Raw genomic sequence first — 13,564 nt, 5'->3', positions numbered from 1 at the left:
TAGCCCAATATAATGTCTGTCTTAATGAAAAAAGGGACCACTGGCCAAGGACAAGATTTTTAGGCTACATCTTTGAAAGTTCTTTACAAATGATTATAGTATGAAGATTACATTAATGTAGTAGAAATGCTAAGTCATGGCCTTGAAGCAGTGATTGAACACCTGGTGGAAAGGAGGGCCAAGCCAGAGGAGATCAGGTGCAAGCAATTCTCTTGAGTGAAAGGAATAGGTGGAACCATTCCTTCCCAGACCTCATTTAAGAGTTGGCAGTGGAAGTGAGAGTATCTCTTGCCAGAGATCCCTGTCTACCTTCCAGTGGCCTTCCAAAGGTAAGCAGCTTTTTTTCTTCATTTCTGTATCTATGGCTGGCTGTGTTTGGGTTAGTTCTCATTTGCTGTGTTAAGGGCTTTGCCACCCTGCTATTATCCTATTATAACATTAAAATTAGCAAAGAATGGCTTGGAAATCTGTTTTTGGATGGGAATGGGGATCTTGTCCTTTCTGATGGTGTGAATACAAATGTGTAGAAACCATTGAATCATGCAATCACAGAATTGACTTGGTCTGGAGGAGACCTCAAATATCATCTAGTTCCAACTCCCCTGCTTGAACAAGAGATGGGGCAACTAAACCTTCTCTAGTCAAACTTGTTTCTATCCCTCACTACCCTCTGAGTAAAAGATTTCCTCCTAATATCTAATCTACATCTTTTCTCTTTTAATTTAAAATCATTTTCTCTTGTCCTGTACCTATCTGCCTGTGGAAGAAGTCATTCTTCCTCCTGTTTATAATCTCCATTTAAGTACTGAAAAGCTGCAATGAAGTCTCTCCGGAACCTTCTCTTTTCCAAGCTGAAGAAGCCTGTTTTTCTCAACTTTTCTTCACAGGTGCTCTAGCCCTTTAATCATCTTTGTGGCCTTCTCTGTATTTGCTTTGTCAGCTCCACCTCTTTCTTGTGCTGGGTGCCTATTGGGAGTTATTGTTACCCAGTGATTGAGCACCTGATGCTAGTCCTGGCAGCACAGGTGAAAGCAATTCCCTGGGACTACACCACCCTAACCTCGTTTAGTGGCTGGCAACTGCAAGGGAAGCAGCTCTACTGGGAGGTCACCTCCTTTGGGCTGTTTGGTGAGCCCTGATCCTTGGAAAGGAATAACTAAGTCTTCCTGTATTACTAGATTGTGACTGTTACCTTTTTTGGGTAATCTAAAACTGTTCAAAGCAACTATGTCTGTTACTTCCTCTCCTTACAGGGCCCCAAGCCTGAAAGTAATATGCCACATGAGGCCCCACAAGGACAGAGTAAATGGTCCCTGACTATTTGCTCTCTGCTGGCTGCCTTACTTCTTATGCAGCCTAGGATGTAGTTAGCTTTCTGGGCTTCAAGAGCATACCACAAGTTGCATCAAGCTTTTAATCCACTGGGATCCTCAAGTACTTCTCCACAGGGTTACTTTCAAGAGTTCTTTCAGTCTGTATACAAATCTGGAATTGCTTTTCTGCAAATTGGTCTTTTTCTGAATCCAATTAGCAAACCTTTCCCCATAGGTTCTTTGATTTTGGGGATCCTTCCCCTTCTCACCTTTACTGTTTCTGCAATGTATTCAGTCAGTGTGGGAAAGTTTATTTAGATATTTGCCCTAAGCCATGTTCAGAGGAGAATAATTTTCCAAGAAAATCCTCATTGTGGCCAGGTGATCACAAGCAAGATCAATGTTGGGAACACTGAGGTAACCTGGACATCTCTTATAATACTGATTTTATTCAATGTAGTATTTGCCTGGTATTTTTCAGAAAGCTGGTGGTGTTTTTTTTTTTTTTTTTTTTTTTTTTTTTTTTTTTTTTTTTTTTTTTTTTTTTTTTTTTTTTAGAAAGCTGCAGGCTCTCCCTTGCAAATTCTCTGGACACCAGGTAGATGCAGTTTAGCACTGAGCTTGCTCTAGGCTAATAAGTCCTGGAGAGAGGCAGAACACAACAGCCCAGGGAGTTCTTGTCTGGGTTTGATAACATGGAAAATGTAGTTGTGTATCTCCTTGTTTGCTTTGTGCCATGGCCTATACTCTCAAAAAGAGCCTAACTGTGCTAAATTCTAAAGGTTGCTAATGCTAATAGAGCTGAACTGCACTTGCATATTGGTGTAAAATATCCTCAGGGTTAGCAAATATTTGGTCTTTGACTGCATGGGGAAGAATTGTTAAGTCGATTGGCATAAACTATTTTGACAGTATGCTCAAGTCATCCGAAAGAAGCTAGACAGAAAAAGATGTCTGAAATGCAAAAGCTGTTTCACTCTGATGCTTCCAGTAGCCACTGGTATGCCCAAAAACCTGCTAAAGGGTACAGAAGCTAACAAAGGCAAAAGCATGTTCCTGGGAGATGTTGCAGTGCTGCTCTGGAGTGAAGTTGTGGCATAAAGAAAACCCAGAAAAAGGGAGAAATCCCTCTAGAGCTTGTCATCAGAAAGGAACACAAAAGCTGGTGGGCTGGGTTTTCTTAAAGAGACTAACAATAAGGAGTATTTAACTGGGCTGAAGAGAGAGACAAGATCTGTCTCATTGTCATAAAAGTTACGAATAATTCATGTCTATAGTACTTCCCACAACTATAGCATTCCAGTAAATGGAAAATGAGATTTCTCCTTATTCATCCTGCATGAGTTCTGCTATTGTCTATTTTGTTGTTTGTTATCTGGTAACTGTCATCTGGGAAGTTTTATATATACATACTGCGTTTAGATTTTTCCACTGTTCTCAGTTCTGCATTTTCTTTCTTGCTTGCTGTCAATGGTTTACGGGCTGGTTTGGCCCAGCATCTGCAATGCTTCCCCACAATACAACACAATCCATCTGTGAACAGGGCATATTTCTTTTCATTTTCTGGTAGTTCATTGTATGGTGGGGCCTCTTTAGCACATGATACTACTTTTACTGGTGATGTTCCAAATTTTTTTACCTTCAGGCCAGTCCATGATCACCTCTAGGATTCCTGGACGGCTGAGGTTCCCTTGCTGAGTAATCAACGCAATCCACTTACTCTAAGTGGCATCAGTAGCATGATGGGTGGAGGGACCTTTTCCCTTGAACATCCAGTTCAATACTGGCAGTCGAAACACAGCTCCTCGACTGGAGCTGTGTTTCAGTACTGACTACTTCGGAAGCAGCCTGAACCCCTTCATAAGTAGCCAAGGTCCCCTTTTCAGTCAGAGTGTAGTGCTCTTCAGACCCTCTTATGCCCAACTCCAAAATCCCAGGGGTCAGCCTTGGGTCTCTCCTGAGGCTCCTTGCTACAAACTCCAAGTGGGACCTTTCTCTCCAGCAGCAGTTAATACCTTCCAAATGTGGAAGTACAGCTTGATTGTTGCACTGAGCTGTTTAGAATTTTATGTATGTAAAATAGTGTAGTTTTTTTTGTTTCATGTTCCAGTTCCTAGGAAATACAGAGAGTGTTTTACTTGTATTAATGATGATTTAGTGTATTATATTGGTATCTATCCTTCATAAATCCTGTATCCTGTATTCTTCATCAAAAAACAAGATGCTGTAAAGATCTTCTAATTATTTAAGGAAGTTGATTATGTTTCTTATGCAAAGAGATGTTGGCGTGCTATTTTTCCTTTGTGCATATATGAGTAAAAATTTTCCACAGCATATTTCCCCTGAATTGTGTTTTAAAAAAAAGTTTTAGTAACAGTTTTTCTAGATCTAAAAGTCATTCAGGATCTTGGATATCTTATATCTTTTCCAGCTTTCTTCTTTTCTTTTATTCTCAGTAATTTATTGCTTTTAAACTGAATCATTAAGTGCCTCTGGAATCCTTTTCATGCTCTTGTCTTCTGGCAGTAATTTCTTATCAAGTCTTCAGACATGTAATTCCATGAAATACATTCTTTTTCATAGTATGCTAATTCATGTTTAAGAATGGTACCCTGCAACCTATTTCATAGTTCCTCAGAAGCATTTTCTACTGACACAATCAACTTATTTTTCATCACCTAGCAACTTCCAAATCCATAAAACTGAAGTGAATCTCTGCAACAGATATTTTATTAATTTTCAGCTCATTGCTGTAGAAATTTTATATTGTCCTCAGCTGAAATTAGGGAGCTATGTTTTGACTTCAAATAATATATTTATTGGTGAAGATTTCATTCCACTAAGGTTATGATGCATCAAATGAATTTGTTTGCTGTTCATCAAGCAGCTAAGGTATTCACTGAAAGTTCAGAATATCTGTGTCTCTCATCAGATTTCGCTGATAGCATATTTGGATTCATTCAGAACCAACAAAAAAAATGAGACTGTATTTATTCTTAATCGTGCTACACATTAAAAGGAAATGAATTCATAATGTAAGAATTCAGGTTGTATATAAATGAAAGATGAAGAATAAGAACTCAAACTGAATGAAAATTCCTTTGTAACACAGCACCTGCCTTATGAAGAGTGTTTCATGGAATTCTATTTAAAAGCAGTATTTATAAACTAGACGCAAAAGGTTATGAAACAGGTTACAGAATTAAGTCTTTCAGATACATATATTGAATCCCAATTATATTTATCACAGGGAAATGACTTTTTAATCGAGGTTGCGATTCCATTTTCATTCAGAAGTACTCTGATTTGTAGATAATTTACACTTTGATAATTACATGGTTGTCAGATAATCTATGTAAGGGCTATTTTGATATTGCCATACTGATCTTTTGCAGTAGAATTTGGAAAAAAAAAAAATTACAGCATTCAATTTCCATTAATACATGCATGTGGAAGGAGCAGGCACTTGTGAACTGGGGGGAGTCACTAGAACGATACTCCAGAAGGAAGAATTCTTAAGACATAGAAGTCACTCCAGGAGACACTAGTTTTATACCCTCATTAGTCTGAAGTAGTTCAAAGCCACATCTCTTATTTAGCCCAGCCTAAAGTCTAATGGGCAAATTAAGAATTTCTTTTATCGGCCTGTTGAGAAAATGGTGCTGGGATGCAAAAATACTTCTTACTGTGCCGTATCTAAGGGACAGTGAAGCTTTTTTCATTTTCTGTTATTGAATCCCTCCATAAAAACCAAAACAAACAAACAAGAAAAAACAACAAAGGGAGAAAGAAAGTTGGAGAGGGTCAGAGTCTTGAAGAAAGATAGGAATCAGTAGAAAATGACAAGGCTGTGTATGTGTATTTGTTGGTAATTTAAGGGTTTTGTTACTTTTTCTTAAATATTGTTTTGAAGCTCCTGTTCTTTAATCAGCTTACCTGTGGGGGCTTTTTTAAGAGCAAGATTTTTGGGGCTGAAATATTCTGACTTGAAAGATGTGGTTAACATATGATCATAGCTCCCTCAGGCTGTCCATCCTCTCCTCATCCCACATCCCTGGTCTGCTGGCACACTTCTTGTGGTTCCTCTGTAGCTCAGCTGTACAAAAAAAAAAGTCTCAGCTTTAACAAAAACCAACCAAAAGGTTGCTGTTGACAGTGTTTATGCTAACCTGGAGCATTCTGACAGGAGCAGATATGGCAGTGACTACATTACAGGCACTGACCAAATGAGGTGCTTTCATTGAGAGCATGGGGGTGGTGGGAGGGGTGATATAGAGCACTGCTGCAGCTGACCCAGAAGATTCCAGAAGGGCATGCCTAGTTGCCAGCAATTACTTCATTTTTTCAGTTTCAAAGGTGCTTCTAATAATTTTTCTCAGGCAGCCTTAATAGTGACTTCTGTCATCAATCAAAATACTTGCCAATTTTTGTGCTATCTGAAATACTGAGAAAGAGACAGCATTTTTGAAAGGTCATTTCCACAGTAGGGATAGAATGAAGATTACAAGTTCAAAGAGGCTGGCTTGGTCTGTTTCCATACAGTGTTAATCAATGCTTCAGAATGCATTACTTTTTATGTTAAAGATAAAAAGCGCTGGTTTGTTTAGTGCTTGGATGTAGTAGGATTTCTACACAATCCATCATCTTCTTCTTTTTTCATTCATTCAACAGAATTAAGAAGTTTTAGTCACTAACAACAGTTTTATTATAGCCAAGGAATGCATTTTGTGAAGGCAACGAAAGCACCCATCTCCAATCATAAAATTGAAGATGACTTGATTCTTCATCTATTTGTTTTTGTTTGCTTGTTTTTTCATATTCCCAGCCTGACAGTTAGCGGTGATAGGATTACACAAAGACAAGCAAGGAGAGTAAATTAGCTGTGAAGCTGTGTCTGTGTACTTCATGTTTTTTTTTCTATCAGATTAATATATGCGCTGTCATGCGTCTGTGGTTTCTCAGTTCAGCCATTTTGCCCTACTGAGATTGTTGCATCATTCAAAAAAGGAGAAATGGACAGGTTGCATAGGTGAACCAATATATGCAGTTCATAAGTAGCTTATACTATATAAAGCTCAAACTGCAGAACCAGTAAGCTGCCTGAGGAATTTTGAGACGGTGTCATAGCGTGGTGACAACAGATGTGGGTTTTCTGAAATTTGTAAGCTTCTGAACAAGGTAGAAATCTTCTTCCTGGTGACTTGTAATTTTTACTTATATTTGATACATTTCAAAAATCTTGGCTCCATCCAGGAAGCTTGTGGAATGAACTGCCCTTGTAAATTAGCCTGGCAGCTACAATAGGTAAGTTCATCAAAAGCTATTTTCTCTAGTAAATTCTGACCTGGTAGTGTGAGATACTATTAAAAAGAAATACAGCTATTTGATGGCTAAAACAATTCAAATAGTACTCAGCATAGAGTAAATCAGATTGACCAGTTTTATGAAATCACTGAGTCGCCTGAATAGCTACTATTCTCTGAAATTGAATATTCAGTTTCAAGAAAAGGTTTATCAATTTTATGACATACTTAGTGCAATTTTTTTATATTCAGGCTTATGCAGGCATTACACAGAGGGCAGGATACAGAAGAAAATAAGGCAAGGACAGACAGACTTTAAGACTCCAAGTTTTGTTTCAAATGTGCAGAAGTAATTATGTGGCAGAGATTGTGAGTCTGTGGAATAGGCATTTCCTATTATTTACATGCTGATTGTGCTGTTTTCTCTTGAAGTAAATTTGAAAAAGACCCTCTAAAATGGAACTTTAAAAAAGGAGATCTTCATAATGGGAAAAGTGTATGCCTATTCAAGCATCTTCATAGGAATACAACACAAAAAGCATCTTGAATGCTTTCATGGTAAGAAAGCTTTGAAAAGAAGGCAGAATCAGGATGTTACCCAAATACTTTTGTTGTCAGTGATGCCTTGATTTGATTCTACCAACATGTAAATTAATTTCGTTAATAACTTTCCACTTAAAATAATTCCTTCTTTAAGTATTTTTAGCTTGTCTGACCTTCACAGTCTGTATTAATCTAAAACATGAAACTTTCTATCCAACAATTTTTTTATTTGAGATACAAGACAGACATGGATATACTGGAGGTATTCCAGTGAAAGTTCCTAAAGATATTTAAGGGACAAGACTCTACTGTCACATGAGAATAAGCTGGAAAGCTGACATGCCTGGAAACAGCTATGGGCAGCCTGCTCTACTGAGCCTCCTCTGAAAGGAAGTTTGGGCTAGTCCCTCATAAGGGACTTCCAACCTCAGCCATCACATTGTTTTTATGATAACTTATCCAAGAATATATATTTCTAGATTCTCAGTGGAGCAGAAAACACAGTTATATATGCTTTATTATCATTTTGCATTTGGTTAGAGAATAGAGAATTAGCTTTGAACAAAGCAATTGGGCTGTCTAAAAACCACAGGGTTGTGACAGTAATCCAGCCAGAACTGTTGAAGTAAATATAAAAGTAACAAAGAATGTTACATCCTGTGGCCTCTGTTTTGCTTTCAGATTCAGAACTCTAAACTAAATTTAATTCTTTGCAAATTGTTATGTCCCTTGGTTTCTGTATATCTATTTCTTGCTAGGACGTAAATGTAGAACCCAAAAGACTGCAAAAATTTTCTCTGCTGCTCTCCATGTTCAAAATAAAATTCATAAAACCTTGCTGAATGTTCATAAAAATAAATCTTTTTCTAATTTAGTGAAAATATCTCTTCAGTTTGAGTAGTAGAACATAGGGTAGCAACATTCTGTTTGGTAATAAGTAGTTACTTGCATCTCCCAAAATTAAAAAGATGATTAAAGTTTAGGTAAACTAAACTTTAATCTCTTCAATGGCTTTGGAATGCAGATGTTTAAAACAGAATTTAATTGAAAAACTTGAAAAATTGAAATGCAATTGTGTAAAAACCATGAAGAGACACTTTATTATGTGAAAGTCATTCTTTTCAGAAAAAATGAAATGATGACTACAATTATAATTGGATTTTTTAGCAGTCATCTTGCTGATTGTGGCCAGGACCATTTTGTAGCTATGCAAACCATGGCAGATGGTCCTTTCTGATTTCATACCATCTCACAAAGTGCAATATAACCTTTTTAATCAATACCTTGTTAATCCTCATTTGTTATGAATCTGCACAAAAATCTGGCAGTGTTTTTGCTTCCACTGAGCAAAGTTTTTAGATGGAGAAAAAGTGCAGAGATTCATTTATTGTTAAAACAGAATTATTTTTAGAACGTACATAGTACATATGTACATAGTAGGACAAAGTACAATATTAGATAGCTGACATGTGATATATATTTCTATTTTCTTTTCTGCTTTCTTGCATGATAAACTTCTGAGGCTGATACGGTGTATGGAAAATTCATTAGTTATTGAAAGTATGCAGCTTTACTGCATACAATTCTTTATTCCTTATTGCAGAACCAATGTGTAAACCGGTCGAACTTCGGGGAGCTTAGAGCATATTTTAATACAATTATTGATAGATATGTGTAGTTGTGGCATGTGAGCTAAGTACTGGATCTGCTTAATTATAAATATTTAAATGTTAGAAGTATTCAAGAGATTCTTCCATTTATTTCTAATTTTCTCAGTAAAAGTTATCTCCAGGCTGTTGTGAGAGACAACTGTGCTTTCTGTAGTGCTTCTTTCTCTTTTCCCAACACGTGTTTTAAATATTTGAACGGATGGTGCATAAGACTCTCAAAATTCATTTCAGGATGGGATTTAATGTGGAATTTTAGGTCTTCATTATTAGGAGGTACAGTCAAGTCTTGCTTAGACTCAGTTGAGATTAGCAGTCCATTTCAATTTAGACAACAGTTCCTTTTTGTAGTGATCAATATGTGATATGGTGACATCAGGTCGAAACTTTCATAGCTCTCCTCTGGTCTGCCTGTCTTCATAAACACTTTGGTGCCTGCTTCATGTATTCTTTACTGCACAAATGCACTCAGGAATCTTGTCCTGGATTTCAAATATTAGACAGGTTTAAACATAAAACCATGCTGTTGAGAGGGACTTACAGGGGAGCAGGGGATAAGAAAGCTTCTATGAACAAGTTGATATATAAACGTAATAATGAGCATTACTATTTGTTTTAGTAAAAAGCAATCGGTGCCATTTTGTATAACCTGTTACTGACTAAAAACATATATTACCTAAGTATTTACAACCTAAATATTTACAAGAGGGAAAAAAAGTGAGGAGGAGTTCTTTGCTGAAGGTAGTGCAAAATTATGACGGTTCTAACTGCTTGCCTGTTATTATGGCTATGTCCAAGAAAGTACTATACATTCCAGTGTTAACGAATCAGAAGAAATGAACAAGCAAGCTCTTCAGTCAGCCATAATATGGTCATGATATTATTAGTATAACTACAGACTAGCCAATATCAGAAGTGCACGATGGTTTAACACCAGCAAGCAGATAAGCTCCATCCTGCTGCTCTCTCACTGCTCATCCTCAAAGGATCAGGAGAAATAAATATGATGAAAAGGGGCTCAAAGTTTCAGATAAGGTTGAGATTGTGAGCAAAACAGACTGAGCATAGGGAGATTAGTATAATTTGTTCCCTATCGCTAACAGACTTGAACAATCAAAACTGTGCAAGGGGACACTCTTCTTGGAGCTGCTCCTGCCAGGGTATCCAAGGGCTGCAGCCTTCAGGTGTCATCCACTGCTGCACCATAGGCTCCTCTGCAGCTGCATGTGGAGACCTGCTCTGCTGGTGCCAGTGGGCTGCAGGGGGGCAGCCTGATCCTCTTTGGGCCTCCTCTTGGCTGCAGGGTGCTGCTGTCCCCCGTCTGCGCTGACCTTAGGGGCTGCAGGGCTGCTTCTCTCTCATTTCTCACTCCTCTCTCACAGTTGCTGTAGGACAGCAGTTCTCCCTCCCTTCAGTCTGCTTTCCCAGAGCACACTCAGTGCAGCTCGTGGCTCAGCTCTGGCAGCAGTAGGTCCCTATTGGAGCAGCTTGAGCTGCCCTGTTCTGCTCACAGAAGCCAACCCAGTACCTTCCTCCAAAGAAATCTTGCCTTGTGAGATCAATACAACTTGCCACTTTCTAAAAATGTTGCTGTATAAAGCAGGGATTTCATACTGAATATGTGTGTGTGCTCCTGCAATGCCTGAAGTGGCAATGGGGAGCCACAGACAGAAGTGTGGAAGAGTGTCTACTTCTCCCAAGGACTTCCTGGGTTTCTAATGCATGCTGAATCCCAGTCAACCACAAAACCCACAACCCAATGCCTGAGGGGTTCCGGGAATGGGGATTAAGAATATAGAGACTTTACTACTACAGAGGGGTCTTAGTGGTTATCCTCCAAATCTTTGAGCAGGTAATGAAGAGCACGTGGTCTTCAGTCAGAAGTGGGACTGTAGAATCTGATTAGGCCGTATTGTTCCTCCAACCTTATCTTGATATTTAACTATGCCTTTTTAGCTATCTAACACTGTCAGACTGCATATCTCCCGTTTTCTTTTCAGGAAATTATTTTGATTGCCTGAAACAGTAATTAGAAGTATGTAAACCTCTGGAATTTGTTAAGGTACTTTATGGAAAAACACAGATGTTTAAAATATCACCGTGAAACATCAAGAGAAACATCATTAATGGCTTATGAAGTATTGGGCTGAATTGGGCTTTGAAAATCCTAGATAGAAATTTTTGGACTTCAAATAATGACTTAGAGTGGAGAACTGAAAGAAGGCAGTAAGGTAATCGCATTTTTGAATTATTTAAAGGCTGGGAAATGAAGCATTAAGTATATTTCAGGAAAGGAATAATGATATCAGTTTGATAAATTGAAAAAAGTAGACTTGTGTCAATTATGAAGTTGAATTAAGATATGTAACAGGTATTTAAATAGAAATAAATAATGAGAAATGGAGAAACAGTAGAAAACAGGATAACTATCTAGCATCTTGAATAACAAATCATTCTTCAAAAAAGGTAGCAAGGAAGCACAAGCAGACTTTAATGGTATTATTAGGAGTATTATGTGTAAAATGAGCAATTAGTATACTTCCCTTTATTTCATACTGTTAATGGCCTGGCTCCAGCATTTTTGTCACACATCAAAAAGAGACCAAAGAAAGTAGGAAGGCTACAACCTTGTAAACAGAGAACGATAAAATGTTAAAGTGAAGCTGATGATAAAAGGTGTGCTTAGATTGGAGAAAAGACAACTAAGGAAAGACAAAATTGCTAGAAAATGACAATAAGGATTTTAGAAGAGAAACAAATTATTTTGACTTTTCAAAGAGGACAAGAACAAAATATGCTTAAAGTGCAACACAAAATATTCTGTTTAAATATTAAGAAAAACAATTGCCAGATGCTTAAAAAAAAAAAAAGAAGTTAGGATAGTCCTGTATATTGCTGTAAAATCCAAATGAGTCTATAGATTCTTAGAAAGAAATGTAAACTAATGTCTGTGAGTATTCTTACCAGAGATAGTGGCTAGGTGTGCCTTAATATAAGATTGCATATTGAATGGGATGGTATATCTTCTTGCTGTAAGAAGAGTAATAATTTAATAAACTAACTTTATAATAAAGTAGGAAGAGAGACACTCTTTCAACAAACAGTTAAGATTACTTAAGAAAATATTTCAGAATGAGACTGGATGAATACTATGAATCTTGATTTGATAAATCTTATATAAGTTCTGCATGGTCTACTCTAGTTACCTTGGTAAAGCAAATATTGTAAAGTTTGTTAACTTCACATAAAAGGTTTAAATTTCCTAGTATGTGAGACAAGTTTGAGCTTAAGTGCAACTTGTAAAAATTTTTTTCAAGTTATTTTAAAAATGGAATCTTATTAACTCGATCATGTGGTCAACCTTAACATAAATTATTTCTAACTTCACATTTAATTTAACAGCTGCTGCTGTTGAAGTGAAATCCCCAGAACAGTTCTCATTGCTCTAGTCTGTTAGCAGAGTCCCTATGCTCAGTCTGTTTTGCCCATGATGGTAAATTGGTGAGTGATCTTCCTGTCTTTATCTCAACTGTTGGGCCCTTTTTCATCATATTCTCTTCTCCTGCTTCTTTGAGGGGAAGCAGTGAGAGAGCAGCATCGTGAGGTCAGACCTTTGTTGGTGAAACCACTGCACAGCTGTATGCATTCAGTAGTAGCACTAGCCTATCTTTTCTGTGGTGGGGGGAAATTAAAAACAAAACAATTCTCTATGTACTGTTCTTGGCCTCTTTCAGGCAGCCCAAAAGCAAAGTAACTGTGGAGTGATTGGAACATTGCGTGTTCCTTCCTGACCGCTGCTGGAAATGTGTAGCCAGTGAAAGAAGCAGCAGCTGGCTCAAGGAAAGGCAGTAATGTTGATGGGGTTACCTGGTGAATCACAGTGCGAGTACCTTCCTTTGTCTAGAGACTACGAACAAGGCCAGGTCAGACCAGCATGTCTTATGGCAAAGATGGCTTTCTTCTCTTCTGGCAGGAGTCTGTGCTATTTTGACATCTTCAGTGCAGTTTTCCCCTCTATCTGAGTGACTGGGAGATTCTCCTGATTCCTCAGTGAAGCCTCTGTATCTTCCCTCCTTTATGACAGTGCTTAACAGTAAAGATTCTTAAGGGAGGTACCTTAGCAATTGTTAAGCAAAGCACACTTTGCATTGTCGTAAGTTTTTTCTTCCACAAATAATTTATTTTGACTTTTTAAAAAATTTTACTGTTAAGACTATGCTAAAAACAGGAAAGCCTCTACCATGCAGTATGAAACTAGAAAAACACTGGCTATTGTGCTGGCAGCTAATTTTTCTGTTCTATGTCTGAATCACCAGCTTGCCAATTAAAGTCTGACTTGTGAGGCAGAATATTTGAGTGAAAGAACGTGCTGTGGAACTCAAGAGCTGCTGGAGGAAAGGGGGAAGCATGGCTCTGTTAAAATATACTTTGTTCAGGTGTCTTTCTTGTTAAATTGAAGTGACAGCTAGTTTGGACTGCTAGTGTGTAAACAGGTTAGGAAGGTAGGAAGGAAAAGAAAGGCATTAAGAGTTGCTCTGACTTGCAGCCTCTTCAAAGAGTAAAATAAAAATCAGATGTCTTCCATCAGTAGATGTGCTCAAAAGGAACTTTAAGCCTTAATGGGCAATATTATTCTTCATACTTTCGCAGAAAAGAATGGACCGAACAGTTGACAGGGATTACCATATGTTTCAAACATGTAAAGAAACTTTACTAGAAGTTTGGCAGGATAACAAGA

At 37.7% G+C, this 13,564-nt stretch overlaps 1 long non-coding RNA gene across 1 annotated transcript in view; it reads left to right on the top strand.

The window, feature by feature from the left end:
* The first annotated feature begins 297 nt into the window (after positions 1–297).
* LOC125689625 (uncharacterized) overlaps positions 298–13,564 on the top strand; it is a 30,662-nt gene continuing 17,395 nt past the window's right edge. The window contains exon 1 of the long non-coding RNA XR_007375368.1: positions 298–329. This is a non-coding gene — a long non-coding RNA (uncharacterized LOC125689625). The remainder of the gene's footprint in view (positions 330–13,564) is intronic.

Source organism: Lagopus muta, chromosome 2 (genome assembly GCF_023343835.1).
Source record: "Lagopus muta isolate bLagMut1 chromosome 2, bLagMut1 primary, whole genome shotgun sequence".
NCBI lineage: Eukaryota > Metazoa > Chordata > Aves > Galliformes > Phasianidae > Lagopus > Lagopus muta.
Note: the sequence above shows the minus strand (reverse complement) of the source record. Positions and strands in the feature narration are given on the sequence as shown.